The 15,996-nt window shown below is 46.4% G+C and overlaps 1 protein-coding gene across 5 annotated transcripts in view; it reads left to right on the forward strand.

Annotated features, from left to right (window-relative positions):
- The first annotated feature begins 1,637 nt into the window (after positions 1 to 1,637).
- Positions 1,638 to 15,996, forward strand: part of pag1 (phosphoprotein membrane anchor with glycosphingolipid microdomains 1) — a 31,288-nt gene continuing 16,929 nt past the window's right edge. For 2 of the 5 annotated variants that reach the window (XM_061266631.1, XM_061266632.1), the window contains exons 1-2: positions 1,638 to 1,849; positions 2,246 to 2,325. The gene's annotated coding sequence lies outside the window, so the exon portion shown is untranslated. The remainder of the gene's footprint in view (positions 1,850 to 2,245; positions 2,326 to 15,996) is intronic. The other 3 variants (XM_061266630.1, XM_061266633.1, XM_061266629.1) reach the window with 2 other exon arrangements.

Genomic DNA, 15,996 nt, shown 5'->3' on the forward strand with positions numbered 1-15,996 from the left:
AATATAGAACGCACCAGCTGCTCCTTTCAAGTAATGGAATAACATGTTTTTAGTTATTTAAGGTATTTTGCATTGATCACATTCAACATGTTTCAATTAGTTTAATCGTGCCTGTATTTTTTTTTTTAATGGGTAAAGTATGAATGTTAAAATTTAAAATGAAAATTTAAAATTTTACTTGTAAAATAAACGTTAATTTTGTCATAGTCGGCTGATTCTACAATATTAAATATTGACTTTGAGATTAGGCGGCTCGGTGGGGCACGTTCATCTCACAATTAAGGGGGTGCGGGTTCGATTCCACCTCCGGCCTTCCCTGTGTGGAGTTTGCATGTTCTCCCCCGTCTCCGCGTGGGTTTTCTCCGGGCACTCCGGTTTCCTCTCACATCCCAAAAACATGCTTGGGTGGCCAATTGAGCACTCCAAATTGCCCCTAAGTGCGAGTGCGGATGGTTGTTCGTCTCTGTGTGCCTTGCGATTGGCTGGCAACCAGTTCAGGGTGTCCCCCGATGACGGCTGGGATAGGCTCCAGGACGCCCGCGACCCCCGTGGGGACAGAGCGGCACAGAAAATGGATGGATGGACTTTGAGAATAAAACGTTTTATTTAAAAATTACTTATGCCGCAACAGTTTTCATTTTATTCAATATCTTTACATTTAATAATTTGGCTAAAGTTTTTAAACTATTAACGATTTAAACGATTAAACTAATTGGCACATTTAAGATGTGATTTCAAGGTTCTTCTATTAACCTATAAAACACTGCATGGCTTAGCGCCTTCATATCTCATCGACCTAGTTGTTCCTTATGTTCCGTCTCGTAACCTTCGTTCGCAAAACGCTACCCTTTTAGTGACACCGAGGGCCAAGAAAATGTCTGCAGGCTCTAGAGCATGTTCTATTCGGGCTCCAGAGCTTTGGAATGCCCTACCAATGGATATTAGAACTGCTACCTCAGTAGAAACATTTAAGACACGTTTAAAGACACATTTCTATGACATGGCCTTTAACTAACCTGTAGTGGCCGATTCGGCTGGAGTTTGTTTTCTCTCCCTCTCCACCCCCTCCCTCCCCCCTCCCCGGCCGGGGAGGTGGTCAGGTGGCACCCATGCTGACAGCGGCTATCTGGATTCTCGTGGGTCAATTCAGGATGGGGGAACTGCAGCTCAACCTCCTCGTAGACACTGCCAGGACAATTCAGGGCTCCTTTGGCAGCCCTCTGCTCTGACATGGACATCCACTTTTTATTTCATTGATGTTCATGTTGTATCATTTGTGCCTTCTCTGCATCCATTCCAACCTGGTGATCCTGAAAGGGGGATCCTTCCATCTGTGGTCCCTTCTCAAGGTTTCTTATTTTCCCCCAGTAGGGGTTTTTAAGTTTCTCCTTGCCTTTTTGGGAGCTTAAGATCAGGGGATGCTTTGAGAATAACTGTCAATTTCTGTCTATGTGAAGCCCTTTGAGACTGCTTGTGATTTAGGGCTATACAAATAAACTTGACTTGACTTGACTTGACTAAAGTCAATTCTTAATAAATAATTGGGAAAAGAATTGCTTGATTAATTCATTAAAAAAAGGGTTTCGTTTGAGGACTTCATTACCCACAAGACTTTGCGGCGAGCTGCTGGCGGTGCAGCAGCGGGCACACTCGCCGGAAGCATCGGCAGCAGATCCGGCGGCGGCGGGTGGCTTCGAGTTTCTCTTCCACTTGAGAAATGTACGCAATTTGAGGACGGCCACTGACGCATCCTCGATACGACAACGCCTTCATTTTCTACACCGGAAGGCGACATCACGCTCGGGGACGTTTAATGGCAAGCTTCGTGTAACTGCAAGACCCTCGCGAGGTAACCACCGCTACGTGGTTTTTATTTTATTTTTTTTATTTTTTATTTTTTTATTATTATTATTATAAGTTGCATGCCAGTACTTCGAAATAAATTAAAGCGAACGTGCCAAGCTTTCAGCAGTAACTTGTTGCCCGTTTCCTCATTAGGAATGCAAAAAGCGCCGCCAATTACTGTGACATTGAACTCTAGTAGCTTCGCACCGCACTGTTTACATTTTGGCCAAGAATGTGGGCGGAGAACCTATGACACTGGACACATGTTTAGGTACATCTGCATTACTGATAGCAACAGGATAACGTGCGGTGTGTTCTGCTAATGTTTTCAATGCACTTTGATGGGCTATTTCCTCCCTCTAAATAAGATGTCCTCCCCATGTTATTCCGGTGCATGCAGACCTCGGGTTCCCTGCTCCGAACCAGTTTTCCACAAAGGCTGTCGCTGTCTATTGCCACTCTTCAACCTTGTCAACACTGGTAATGCTAGCCAGTATTGTTGTCATTGTCTAGTGCGGTGATCCCCAACCCCCGGTCCGCGGACCAATACCGGTCCGTGGGTCACTTGGTACCGGGCCGCCAAGCCGCACAGAAAATAATCTCTCTCTCTCTCTCTCTCTCTCTCTCTCTCTCTCTCTCTCTCTCTCTCTCTCTCTCTCTCTCTCTCTCTCTCTCTCTCTCTCTCTCTCTCTCTCTCTCTCACTTTCTCACTCTCTCTCTCTCACTTTCTCACTCTCTCTTTATATATATATATCGATACACATCGATTAATCGATATAATGCTCTACGATTTATTGGCATCGATGCTAAACGTAAACATCGATTTATATCGCCGTATTTGACCTCGGACATTAGATGTGACTTTATTTTGAAATCCAGTTCATTGTTGCTTGCTTCCTCTTTCCGAGAGCAGGGAGCAGTGCGCGGCGTTGTTGTGTTGTGAGCAGAGCAGGCACGTGAAAGGGGAGTCGACAACTAGTACGCAGCTCCTGGGCTGGTGCTATGGCTAGTGTCCAAAAAGACGAGGAAATTTGCTCCCCTTTAGGCTTCAAGTCATTCGTTTGGAAGCACTTTGGATTCCAAAGAAAAGATGGCTCAACGGACAAGACACGAGCAGTTTGTAAATCCTGCCATGCGATGATCAAATATTCAGGTGTCACAAATCTCGCCGCACATTTAAAGAAAAAACACGACATCAAAGTTCAGTGTTAAAATAAGCACTTTGTATACTACAATACTCTTGTAATTTCCTAAATAAAGAGTTTGCAGTACCTTGTTGATTTTGCGTATGAATTGTTATAAATCAGGATATTGTTCTATATTTTTTATTTAAAAAAAAAATCGATCATAGAGCACTATATCGTGATATATCGTGAATGAATCGCAGCAGGCTTTAAGATATCGGCAGATATCGTATCGTAGTTCTTTGTATCGATATGATATCGTATCGTGACAAAACCCGCAATTTACACCCCTAATATATAAAAAAATAATAATAATTCCCCTCTCACCCTCCGCGGGTGGTCTCCCACTCCAAGCTCGGGTCCTCTACCAGAGGCCTGGGAGCTTGAGGGTTCTGCGCAGTATTTTGGCTGTTCCTAGCACTGCACTCTTCTGGACTGAGATGGTTGATGTTGTTCCTGGAATCTGCTGTAGCCACTCCTCCAGTTTGGGGGTCACTGCCCCAATGACCACGGGCACCACCGAGGCCTTCACTTTCCAGGCCTTCTCAAGCTCTTCTTTGAGGCCCTGGTATTTCTCTAGCTTCTCAAGTTCTTTTTTCCTGATGTTGCCATCGCTTGGTATTGCTATATCCACTACAACGGCCTTCTTCTGCTGTTTGTCCACCACCACAATGTCCGGTTGGTTCGCCATCACCATCTTGTCAGTCTGGATCTGGAAGTCCCACAGGATCTTGGCTCGCCCGTTCTCTGCCACCTTAGGGGGTGCTTCCCACTTTGAATTTGGGGCTTCCAGTCCATACTCTGCACAGATGTTCCTGTACACTATGCCAGCCACTTGGTTATGACGTTCCATGTATGCTTTCCCTGCTAGCATCTTACACCCTGCTGTTATGTGCTGGACTGTCTCAGGGGCCTCTTTGCACAGCCTACACCTTGGGTCTTGTCTGGTGTGGTAGATCTTGGCCTCTATTGCTCTGGTGTTCAGAGCCTGTTCCTGTGCAGCCATGATGAGTGCCTCTGTGCTGTCCTTCAGTCCAGCTTTTTCCAGCCATTGGTAGGATTTCTTGATGTCAGCCACTTCACTTATCTGCCGATGGTACATCCCATGTAGGGGTTTGTCCTCCCATGATGGTGTCTCTAGCCACTCTTCCTCTGTTTGCCATTGTCTGAGACATTCACTGAGCACGTCATCCGTTCGGGCCTTTTCCTTGATGTACTCATGGATCTTGGCTGTTTCATCCCGAACAGTGGCTCTCACACTCAGTAGTCCTCGGCCTCCTTCTTTACGGCTAGTGTACAGTCTCAGGGTGCTGGACTTATGGTGGAACCCTCCGTGCATGGTTAGGAGCTTCCGTGTCTTGACATCTGTGGTCTGCGTCTCTTCTTTTGGCCAGCTTATTATTCCTGCAGGGTATCTGATGACTGGCAGGGCGTAGCTGTTTATTGCCCGGATCTTGTTCTTGCCATTTAGCTGACTTCTGAGGACTTGCCTTACTCGTTGTAGGTATTTGGCTGTGGCTCCTCTCCTTGTGGCTTCATCGAGGTTGCCATTTGCTTGTGGGATACCAAGGTACTTGTAGCTGTCCTCAATGTCTGTTATTGTTCCTTCTGGGAGTGAGACCCCTTCTGTATGGACTACCTTACCTCTCTTTGTCACCATGCGACCGCACTTCTCTAGTCCGAATGACATTCCAATGTCTGTGCTGTAGATCCTGGTTGTGTGGATCAGTGAATCGATGTCTCGCTTGGTCTTGGCATACAACTTTATGTCATCCATGTATAGGAGGTGACTGATGGTGGCCCCATTTTTGAGTCGGTATCCGTAGCCAGTCTTGTTGATTATTTGGCTGAGGGAGTTCAGACCTATGCAGAACAGCAGTGGGGACAGAGCATCTCCTTGGTATATGCCACATTTGATGGAGACATGTGCAATTGGCTTGTAATTGGCCTCAAGGGTTGTTTTCCACAGTCCCATCGAGTTTGCAATGAAGGCTCTCAGGTTCCTGTTGATGTTGTACAGTTCCAAGCATTCAGTTATCCATGAGTGTGGCATGGAGTCGTAGGCTTTCTTGTAATCAATCCAGGTAGTGCACAGGTTGGTGTGTCGAGTCCTGCAGTCTCGGGCGACTGTTCCGTCAACCAGCAGCTGGTGTTTGGCTCCTCTGGTATTGCTGCCTATGCCTTTCTGTGTTGTGCTCATGTATTGAGCCATGTGTACACTTATCTTAGCCGCTATGATGCCTGACATGATCTTCCATGTTGTAGGGAGACAGGTTATTGGCCGATAGTTGGATGGGACTGTACCCTTTGCGGGATCCTTCAGGATCAGGATTATGCGTCCTTCAGTTAACCATTCGGGGTGAGTTCCAACCTTTAGTAGCTGGTTCATTTGTTCTGCTAGGCGCTCATGGAGTGCAGTGAGCTTCTTAATCCAGTAGGCATGGATCATATCTGGCCCGGGTGCTGTCCAGTTCTTCATCTGAGACTCTCTCTTGGATGTCTGCCACAGTGATGGTAACTGGGTTCTGCTCAGGGTGGTTGCTGTGGTCTTCTCTTAGAGAGACTAGCCATTGTGCCTCACTGTTGTGTGATGTGTCCTTCTCCCATATGCCCTTCCAGTATTGCTCAGTCTCCAGCCTTGGTGGGTCTGTTCTGCTGTTGTTACCCTGCCATTGAGAGTACACTTTTCCTGGTTGGGTTGTGAAGAGCCTGTTTATTCGCCTGGCTTCACTTTCTCTTGTGTATCTCTTTAGGCGACTGGAAAGGGCTAGGAGCCTCTGTTTGGCAGTCTCCAGTGCTTCAGGTACGGTCATCTGGCTGTACTTCTTGGGTGCTGGTTTCTTCATTGCACCTTTCTGGATCTCTGATAGTTGGCTCACGTCTCTCCGCACTGTCTTGATCTTAGCCTCCAACCTTCTTTTCCATGGTGGGTCTTGTATCTCATGCTTGATATTGCTCTTGTAACCAAGCATCTCCAGGATCACTGTTGCTGAAGTGTATATCAACTCATTGGTTAGTGATGGTGGTTGTAGGGATTGCTCTCAGTGCTGCATTCAGATCTTCAACCAGACTTTCTGGTGGTGCTTCACTTAGCCTTTGTAGTTGACGTCGGGGTTGGCCGCTGTTCATCCGAGTCGTGATCTTATCTTTCAGGTCAGTTGCTGTCTTGTTCAGGCTTGCATATCCTCTTGGGGCTGTGTACCCAATTTCTTGGGCAGTTGATGTTGACTCCCCTCTGACCTGGGATTCGGGTTCCCGTTTGTCTTGGCATCTGTGTTGTATCTCGTCAATCTCAAGTTGTGATATCAACTGCCGTTTCTGGATATTGGAGCACTGAGTCACTAGTTGTTTTGTGGTTAGTGTTGAGTGTGGATATCGCTCTTTCCATTCCTCCCACATTCTCTTCATGTACCCCCTCTGACTTGGTTTACTGGAGTAGTAGCACTCCAACAGTGTTAGGTTCTCACATCTCGCCCATTTCCGCCTTGTTCCAGTAGCCCACTTCTCATCTAGGCGCTCTGGTTCCCCAACGCCTGACGCAGACCTTGTTTGGCCGGGCGACGTCTGAGTCGGCATTTTTTGTTGGCGTTGATTTCTCCGACTGCCCGTAAAGGCACCACCGCGATCCGTGCGGACATGTGAAAAAGGCGTGCGGACGTAAAAAAGGCGGCTCTGTATGGGAGAGACGTTGAAGAGGAATAAAAACACCCTTGGAAACCAAAACTTGCCCCTCGTCGCGACTCGGAGCCGCAACAAATGTTTCGGATTTGTGTAGGGTACATTGTGACAGCAAACGAGCAAGTGATCGAGCAAGCGTCTGATACGAGAGCATTGCGGTCGTATGGAGCGTGTTTGAAGGGAACAGCAGAGACGAAAGGAACAAGGCAAAGTGTTGTGAAATAAAATATTACCTGTAATACGCATTTTGTTACTTGCTGATTGAAACTGCTAATCAAACTGTGAATTGAAACTAATAGGAAGAAAACAACTCTTTATATAGCTGACGTGTCTTGCGCATCCGTTCTGCGCATCGGATCCATAGTGCGCATGCGCAGTCATACTGCCTCCGTATGACGTCCGGTCCGCGATGGAGATTAAAAAACAAACAATATTTGACAATAACACACCATCAAGGATTTCACCATCGCATCAAACGATGTGTCGTCAATTATGAATTTTACTGACTAAGTGTGTTGGGCAGGATGGCTGAATGCGATGCGCGATTGACAACAAACAAGAAAAAAGGTGATTTCAAGTTTTATTTCGAGGGAGATTTGTCATGTCTCGTCCCCAGTTTTGCTATGTGTCTAGGTTGCCATAGTTTCTGTTCGCGCCGCCCCTCTCTTCCTGTGTCACCTCAATCAATGTAACGTGTTTTGTATTTAAGTCCTGTCTGCCCCTTGCTCAACGTCGGATGATGTCATGATGTCTGTTTGGTTTCTGTTCCTGTCTTTGGTAATGTCACCCTGTCTTTTTGTTCCACGTCTTTGTCGGTCAGTCCTGTTGTTGGTTTTGTTGTACCATGATTTTCTTAAAAAAAAAAAAAAAAAATTAAAAAAAAAAATTAAATTTTTTTTTTTACCCATGTATAATGCGCACCCCAGATTTTAGGACAACAATTTAGTTAAATTTCGCGCATTATACACGGAAAAAAACGGTAGTCCATTCAAACTTGCGCATCGAGCAGCAATTTCCTCCCATGATGTCTCTCTTCTTCGCTCCTGCAGCCGTATTAGATTCACAGCAAAAAAATATGTTCGTACTCGCCGTAGGCCTACATAAGGATCAATAATGTAAAATAAGGTAATCTGTTTTTCATCAGTTGTCATGGTGACTCGTGGTATCGGGGCTCAATTGATAATGGCTTTTAATAGGAGTTGTGGACGCGTGTAACTAGTGAACATACTCAGAGTTGATTGAACTAACTCAGATCAGCTTTTCTGGAACCGAATACTCAGGGTCTCCCATCTCAGAGTTCAGAGACAGACTCAAAGTATGTTGAACCTGCTTTCTGGAATACTCCCCAGTTTTGCTCCGCTGCCCTATTTGAACACTTAATTTCTCTGTTCAAAAGTCAAAGTCAAAGTCTGCTTTATTGTCAACGTCTTCACATGCCGAGACACACAAAGAGATCGAAATTACGTTTTCTCTATCCCACGGTGACAAGACATATTACACGATAGACATACAAGTAAACAACGCAATATAAAAAACAAGAAGGCACAAACAATAAATAATAAGAGTAATAATAAATAATAAATAAACAGATAACACAACAAATAAGAGGCAGTGTGCATACAGACAGTAAAAGTACAGGACGCTACGCAGAACGGGGAAGCGAGTTCAGGATCCTAACAGCCTGGAGTATGAAGCTGTTTGAGAGTCTGGTGGTGCGGGAGCGCAGGCTTCTGTACCTCTTCCCAGAGGGCAGAAGCTCGAACAAAGAGTGAGCTGGGTGACTCACATCACTCACAATCGTGGTCGCCTTGCGGGTGAGATGGGAGGTGTAAATGTCCTTCAAGGAGGGAAGCGAAGCACCAATAATCTTACCAGCCGTGTTCACTATGCGCTGCAGGGCCTTCAAGTTGTAGTCAGTGCAGCCGCCACCCCAAACAGCAATACAGCTGGAGAGGACGCTCTCAATGGTGCCGCGGTAAAATGTAGTCATGACGGCCGGAGGAGCGCTCGCTCGCCTGAGTTTTCAAAGTCAAAGTCTGCTTTATTGTCAACATCTTCACATGCCTAGACACAGAAAGAGATCGAAATTACGTTTTCCCTATCCCACGGTGACAAAACATATTACACGATAGACATACAAGTAAATAACGCAATATAAAAAACAAGAAGGCACAAACAATAAATAATAAGAGTAACAATAAATAATAAATAAATAGATAACACAACGAATAAAAGCCAGTGTGCATACAGACAGTAAAAGTACAGGACGCTACGCAGAACGGGGAAGCGAGTTCAGGATCCTGACAGCCTGGAGTATGAAGCTGTTTGAGAGTCTGGTGGTGCGGGAGCGCAGGCTTCTGTACCTCTTCCCAGAGGGCAGAAGCTCGAACAAAGAGTGAGCGGGGTGACTCACATCACTCACAATCGTGGTCGCCTTGCGGGTGAGATGGGAGGTGTAAATGTCCTTCAAGGTGGGGAGCGAAGCACCAATAATCTTACCAGCCGTGTTCACTATGCGCTGCAGGGCCTTCAAGTTGTAGTCAGTGCAGCAGCCACCCCAAACAGCAATACAGCTAGAGAGGAGGCTCTCAATGGTGCCGCGGTAAAATGTAGTCATGACGGCCGGAGGGGCGCTCGCTCGCCTGAGTTTCCGCAGGAAGTACAGGCGGCGCTGGGCTTTCTTTGCCAGTGATGCGGTGTTGGTGGACCAGGAGAGATCCTCACTGATGTGCACCCCCAGGAACTTGGCGCTGCTCACTCTCTCCACCACAGCACCGTCGATGGTCAGCGGCAGGTGTTGGGTGTGACCCTTCCGGAAGTCCACAACAACCTCCTTGGTCTTGTCGACGTTCAGCAGGAGGTTGTTGTCCCTGCACCACGTGGTCAGAAGGTCAACCTCCAGCCTGTATTGAGTCTCGTCTCCCTTGGTGATGAGACCTACCAGAGTCGTGTCGTCAGCAAACTTCACTATGTCGCTGTAGGTTGCAGTGCAGTCATGCGTCAGGAGGGTGAAGAGCAGCGGACTGAGCACGCAGCCTTGGGGGGCCCCCGTGCTCAGCGTGATGCTGGCGGAGATTTTGTCGCCAACACGTACTACCTGTGGCCTCTGACAGAGGAAGTCCAGTAGCCAGTTGCAGAGGTAGATACTAAGGCCCAGCGTGTCAAGTTTGCTGATGAGGCGTTGTGGCACAATGGTGTTGAAGGCAGAACTGAAGTCCACAAACAGCAATCTCACATACGAGTCCCTTCTCTCCAGGTGGGTGAGGGCCGAGTGGAGGGCAGAGCAGATGGCATCCTCAGAGGACCGTTTGGCTCGGTACGCAAACTGGAAGGGGTCAATGGTGGGGGGGAGAACGGATCGGATGTGCTTCATGACAAGCCGCTCAAAGCACTTCATGATGATGGGCGTAAGTGCCACGGGGCGGTAGTCATTGAAGCAGGACGGAGCGTGTTTCTTCGGCACAGGTACGTGACAGGTACGGACGATGACTTGCTGCAGGGAAGTGTTAAAGATGTCTGTGAAGACATCCGTCAGCTCACCAGCGCAGTCCTTCAGCGCTCGACCCGGGATGTTTTGATGTAATTTGTGCGTATTGGAAGGAGCGAGTGCTAATCGCGATAGCCGATGTCGTCAAAAGCAACAGTCAGTTTCGGGCTTGATAATCGGTGAACTTCTTCTTCTCATTTCGGCTTTTTCCCTCGGGGGTTGCCACAGCAAACCATCCGTTTGATAATCGGTGAACTTCTTCTTCTCCTTTCGGCTTTTCCCCTCAGGGGTCGCCACAGCCAACCATCTGTTTCCATCTCGAAGACTAGAAAAAAACTGAAACATTTGAACAAAGAGACAAAGTAATTTTGTTTTGCTCACAATGCAAACTCAATCATTTGCCTATGATGAAATGCAATGACTGTAATTGACGCAGCTATTGTGCCTCCGCACCTCACTGCAAAAAGGCAAACCACATCAAGACTTACCTGTCTAAATTGTTACTCCCAAATTGTTTCATATCCAAGAGTAACAGTATGCATTTTCTTTTGGGTATTTGCATCTCTAAAGTTAGCGAGCAACGCAGCCAATCGCGACAGCTCTTACCGTGTTTTTCCATGCATAATATGTAAAAATTAACTAATTTACTGTCCTAAAATCTGGGGTGCGCATTATGCATGGATACAACAATTTTTGAAGAAAATCTCCCTCGACATTAAACTTGAAATCACACCTTGTCAATCGCGCATCACATTCAGCCATCCTGCCCAACACACTTAGGAAGCAAAATTCATGATTGACGACACATTGTTTGATGCGATGGTGCAATCCTTGATGGTGTGTTATTGTCAAATATTAATTGTTTTCCATCTGCATCGCAAACCGGATATCATACGGAGGCCGCCATTACAGATGCGCAGAACAGATGCGCAAGACACGTCAGCCATATAAAGAGCGAGAGTTCAGTTCTCTACCTAAATGCGTATTACAGGTAATATTTTATTTCACAACACTTTGCCTTGTTCCTTTCTTCTCTGCTGCTCACTTCAAACACGCTCCATACGAACACAATGCTCTCGTATCAGACGCTTGCTCGATCACCTGCTCGTTTGCTGTCACAATGTACCCTACACAAATCCGAAACATTTCTTTACTATCGAGTTTGCTACCGCATGCGCAGTGATACTGCCCAGCAGAATAACATCCGGTTGTTCCCAAAGATGATCTTTTTTCTGAAATAATTTTACCTTTACGGACTTACGTAAGAGTCAAAATTTGGGTGCATACTATACATGGGTACAGGCTTTAGTAACTTTAATTAACCATCAATGTCCAATGTGTCTAACCCAGAGGTGGGCAAACTTTTTGACTCGCGGGCCGAACTGGGTTCTAAATTTGGACCGGCGGGCCGAACCAGGAGCAGATGGACGTAGTGTTTGTGTGAAGTAATAAAAGCGACCTGTAAAGGCCATTGCATAAAAGATTTTGGCCTTTAGTAGGTAGTAAAGCATGGATATTCTAAACGAGGTTTTTGAAAACAAATGCATTTATTAACAGCATAAAAAAAAAAAAAACACTAAAAAACTGCGGCTCGGTGGGGCACTTGGTTAGCACGTCCGCCTCGCAGTTAGGAGGGTGCGGGTTCGATTCCACCTCCGGGCCTCCCTGTGTGGAGTTTGCATGTTCTCCCCGGGCCCGCGTGGGTTTTCTCCGGGCACTCCGGTTTCCTCCCGCATCCCAAAAACATGCTTGGTAGGCCGATTGAACACTCCAAATTGTCCCTAGGTGTGAGTGCGAGTGCAAATGGTTGTTTGTCTCTGTGTGCCCTGCGATTGGCTGGCAACCGGTTCAGGGTGTCCCCCGCCTACTGCCCGATGACGCCTGGGATAGGCTCCAGCAAGCCCGCGACCCCCGTGGGGACTAAGCGGTACAGAAAATGGATGGATGGATGGATGGATGGATAAAAAACTGCTATCAGTGATTCTCATAAAATACGACACTGTTATTATGAATAACAGTCTCCATCACTTCAGTGCCTGCAGGTCAGATTAATGAAATATGTTTATTTTATGAGATCACATCAAACGGCAAACATTCTGACCAAATATATCATCTTGAAGAATCGGCAAAAGCATACATCCAAATAAAGTAATCAAAACGCTATCAGCATTAGCCACCCACAAACTACCATGAGCCTCAGCTCGCAGACTCCCATGAGGCTCGGCAAAGTGTCATGGCGGCCCCCTGTAAGCAATCATGTTTCTCAAACTCTCTCCCATAAAAGTGATTGTAACTGACTAAAGACCGACACATTGGTGGTGCTTATTTATGATTCCGTTGCATATTGATCCGTAAACATACTCGAAAATATTAACGGAACAGCCCATTTTGTAACTAAATAGCCTTGCGGGTACAACAGCTATTCAGTGACGCCCCCTGACCACGGTTGCTGTAATGCTGGGAAGCGATGCGACCTTGTAATTTACTAGTCGTACTAAAATGTACAGAAACATCTTGGCAGAGCGCTGTGTACAGCCAGTATGGATCAACTAATTCATCAATTGATCCATATATAAGCCGCTCTGCATTATAAGGTGCACTGTGGTTTTGAATAAATTTTAAGTTAAGTGCGCCTAATAGTGCGAAAAATATGGTAATCTTTTTTTTCCCTTTGCACGATAAAGAAACACAAGTATTTTGGCTACATAGTCATTCAAACGTTAGGTTTTTGCTCTCGGCAGAGGTCAACAAATGGATGCGAAGAAAAGGTTGATAGGCATAACGTTGGGTTTGCATTCAAAGAGAAAAAGGAGTGTGGCCCGCTGCTTTAAAGAATCTCAGCAGACAGGAAATAAGGCGATTAGTCTGTTTTGGGAGACCTCCTGCTGAGTCGGCACCCCCCTCCCCTCTCCTCCCAGGCGTGTAAGAGAGGGAGGGAGGTAAAGTGTCCACGAGCATCCTCAGGCAAAATCCAAAGTGTCCTAATGGGATGGGAAGTGCGCCACCAGCCACACAAACATTTCATTGTGTTACTTGTAAAAGCCTCGCTTCTTTCTGGAGGAGACATTTTCCTCTTCCGTGTCGTTCCTAGCACCTGCCTGGACAGATGCGAGAAAGGAAAGCAAAGCCTCTCTGTCACTCCAGCAGCCTTGAGAGAGTCCGACGGATCCATATTCATTTTATCATTTGCTTGTGTGGAGGCATTCTTGAATAACTCTTAGCATTTTCCTTTGACCCGTGACTTTTGTTTTCCCGCCTGCTCGTCGCTTTACTGTCGGCAGCCGAGATTCTGCTTCATTGTTCCTTTGAATCTGAATCAACGAGCAAACGTCGGCCCGGTGCGATGATATTCGCTTCCGTTGCTGCTTTTGTAAGGCGAACGCAGGAAGAGCCCGTGGGGGAATTCCAACATGGCTTCCCTTCCATGGATGTGCTTGTGGCCTTGTGGCGATAAAAATAACAATGTGACATTTGACTGAGGTGAATGTCTGTCATTAGCAACCCAAGAAAAAAAAGTTCCAAGAAGCCGCGTTGGAAAAGCCCGACACAAAGTACCCACCCCTTTGACGGTATTCGACGCTACCGCCCCCGTGTGGCTATAAACTTGGCACTTTGTAATTCATCTGCGTGTAGACAAACCCAAAGTTATTCATCTGTTTCCTATTTGTCGGGAATAATGTATGCCTGCTGCCGCCATTGTTGTGCAGCTCATCCTCCAGGCCGAATTGCCACCTTCTCTATAAGGAACTTTCTGGGTCGCCAGGCGATTACCCCAGTCTGGGGCGGACGGGGTGCTGCTTGGGCGGGTCGGGGGTTGGCAAATGAGTCGGAGTCGATGGAGCGCGGTTAGCGGGGAGTAATGCCAACGTTCTGACAAGCTACAAATGCTTGAATTCTATGACATGGCTTGAACTGGAGAAAAGTAACGCCTGGGACTGTAGTGGGTCAATAACCCTCCCGCCCCTTAGCATTTTGTGAGTCAAGATTCAAGAGATTCAAGATTCAAGAGTTTTTATTTTTCATGTTTGAGCGTGCCAAACAAGGAATTTGACTTCGGTACATCACAGCCTTTGTTCAACATTCAGGTGTTTAACAAGACTCAGGACATGTGAAAAATGACAAATATCCTCAAACATCCCCTGATCTTAAACTCCCAAGAGGGCAAGGAAAAACTCAAAACTCCAGCTAGGGGAAATGAGAAACCTTGAGAAGAGAGCACAGACGGGAGGGTCCCTCTTCTAGGATGACCAGGCTGCAATGGATGCAGAGAGGACACATAGTACAAACAGTGTACATAGACCAGGGTTGCCCAAACTTTTTCAGTTCGCGAGCTACTTTTATTTATATATAAAAAATCCCCCTCTCACCCTCCGCGGGTGGTTTTTCCACTCCAAGCTCGGGTCCTCTACCAGAGGCCTGGGAGCTTGAGGGTTCTGCGCAGTATTTTGGCTGTTCCTAGCACTGCACTCTTCTGGACTGAGATGTCTGATGTTGTTCCTGGAATCTGCTGTAGCCACTCCTCCAGTTTGGGGGTCACTGCCCCAAGTGCCCCAATGACCACGGGCACCACCGAGGCCTTCACTTTCCAGGCCTTCTCAAGCTCTTCTTTGAGGCCCTGGTATTTCTCTAGCTTCTCAAGTTCTTTTTTCCTGATGTTGCCATCGCTCGGTATTGCTACATCCACTACAACGGCCTTCTTCTGCTGTTTGTCTACCACCACAATGTCCGGTTGGTTCGCCATCACCATCTTGTCAGTCTGGATCTGGAAGTCCCACAGGATCTTGGCTCGCCCGTTCTCTGCCACCTTAGGGGGTGCTTCCCACTTTGACCTTGGGGCTTCCAGTCCATACTCTGCACAGATGTTCCTGTACACTATGCCAGCCACTTGGTTATGACGTTCCATGTATGCTTTCCCTGCTAGCATCTTACACCCTGCTGTTATGTGCTGGACTGTCTCAGGGGCCTCTTTGCACAGCCTACAGGATATATATATATATATATATATATATATATATATATATATATATATATATATATATATATATATATATACCGTTTTTTTCCGTGTATAATGCGCCCCCATGTATAATACGCACCCTAAAAATGGCATGTTGATGCTGGAAAAAAGCCTGTACCCATGTATAATACGCACCCAATTTTATTTTTTTATTTTTTTCGTTTTTTTTTTTTTTTTTTAAGTCCCAATGATCGTCACACACGCAGGGAGGCAATGGGTCCCATTTTTATAGTCTTTGGTATGATCTTAACTAGGCTGGATGTATATTTTTTTTGTTGGCGTTGATTTCTCCAACTGCCCGTAAAGGCACCACCGCGATCAGTGCGGACATGTGAAAAAGGCTGTATGGAATAGGCTCCAGCAAGCCCGCGACCCCCGTGGGGACTAAGCGGTACAGAAAATGGATGGATGGATGGATGGATGGATGGATGGATGGATGGATGGATAAAAAACTGCTATCGGTGATTCTCATAAAATACGACACTGTTATTATGAATAACAGTCTCCATCACTTCAGTGCCTGCAGGTCAGATTAATGAAAGATGTTTATCTTATGAGATCACATCAAACGGCAAACATTCTGACCAAATATATCATCTTGAAGAATCGGTGAAGGCATACATCCAAATAAAGTAATCAAAACAGCAACACGGTGAGGGGTATCTGAAGATCAGACCAGAGTTTTAATTCAAAACACCTGGTAACAGAGGTGAGGAAACGGGAAACACTTCCTTAAAGTAAGCCTTAAGAACTTTACAGGTTAAGATTAGTCGGAAACAGGTGGT

The sequence above is a fragment of the Syngnathus typhle genome, linkage group LG20, assembly GCF_033458585.1.
Source record: "Syngnathus typhle isolate RoL2023-S1 ecotype Sweden linkage group LG20, RoL_Styp_1.0, whole genome shotgun sequence".
Taxonomy (NCBI): domain Eukaryota; kingdom Metazoa; phylum Chordata; class Actinopteri; order Syngnathiformes; family Syngnathidae; genus Syngnathus; species Syngnathus typhle.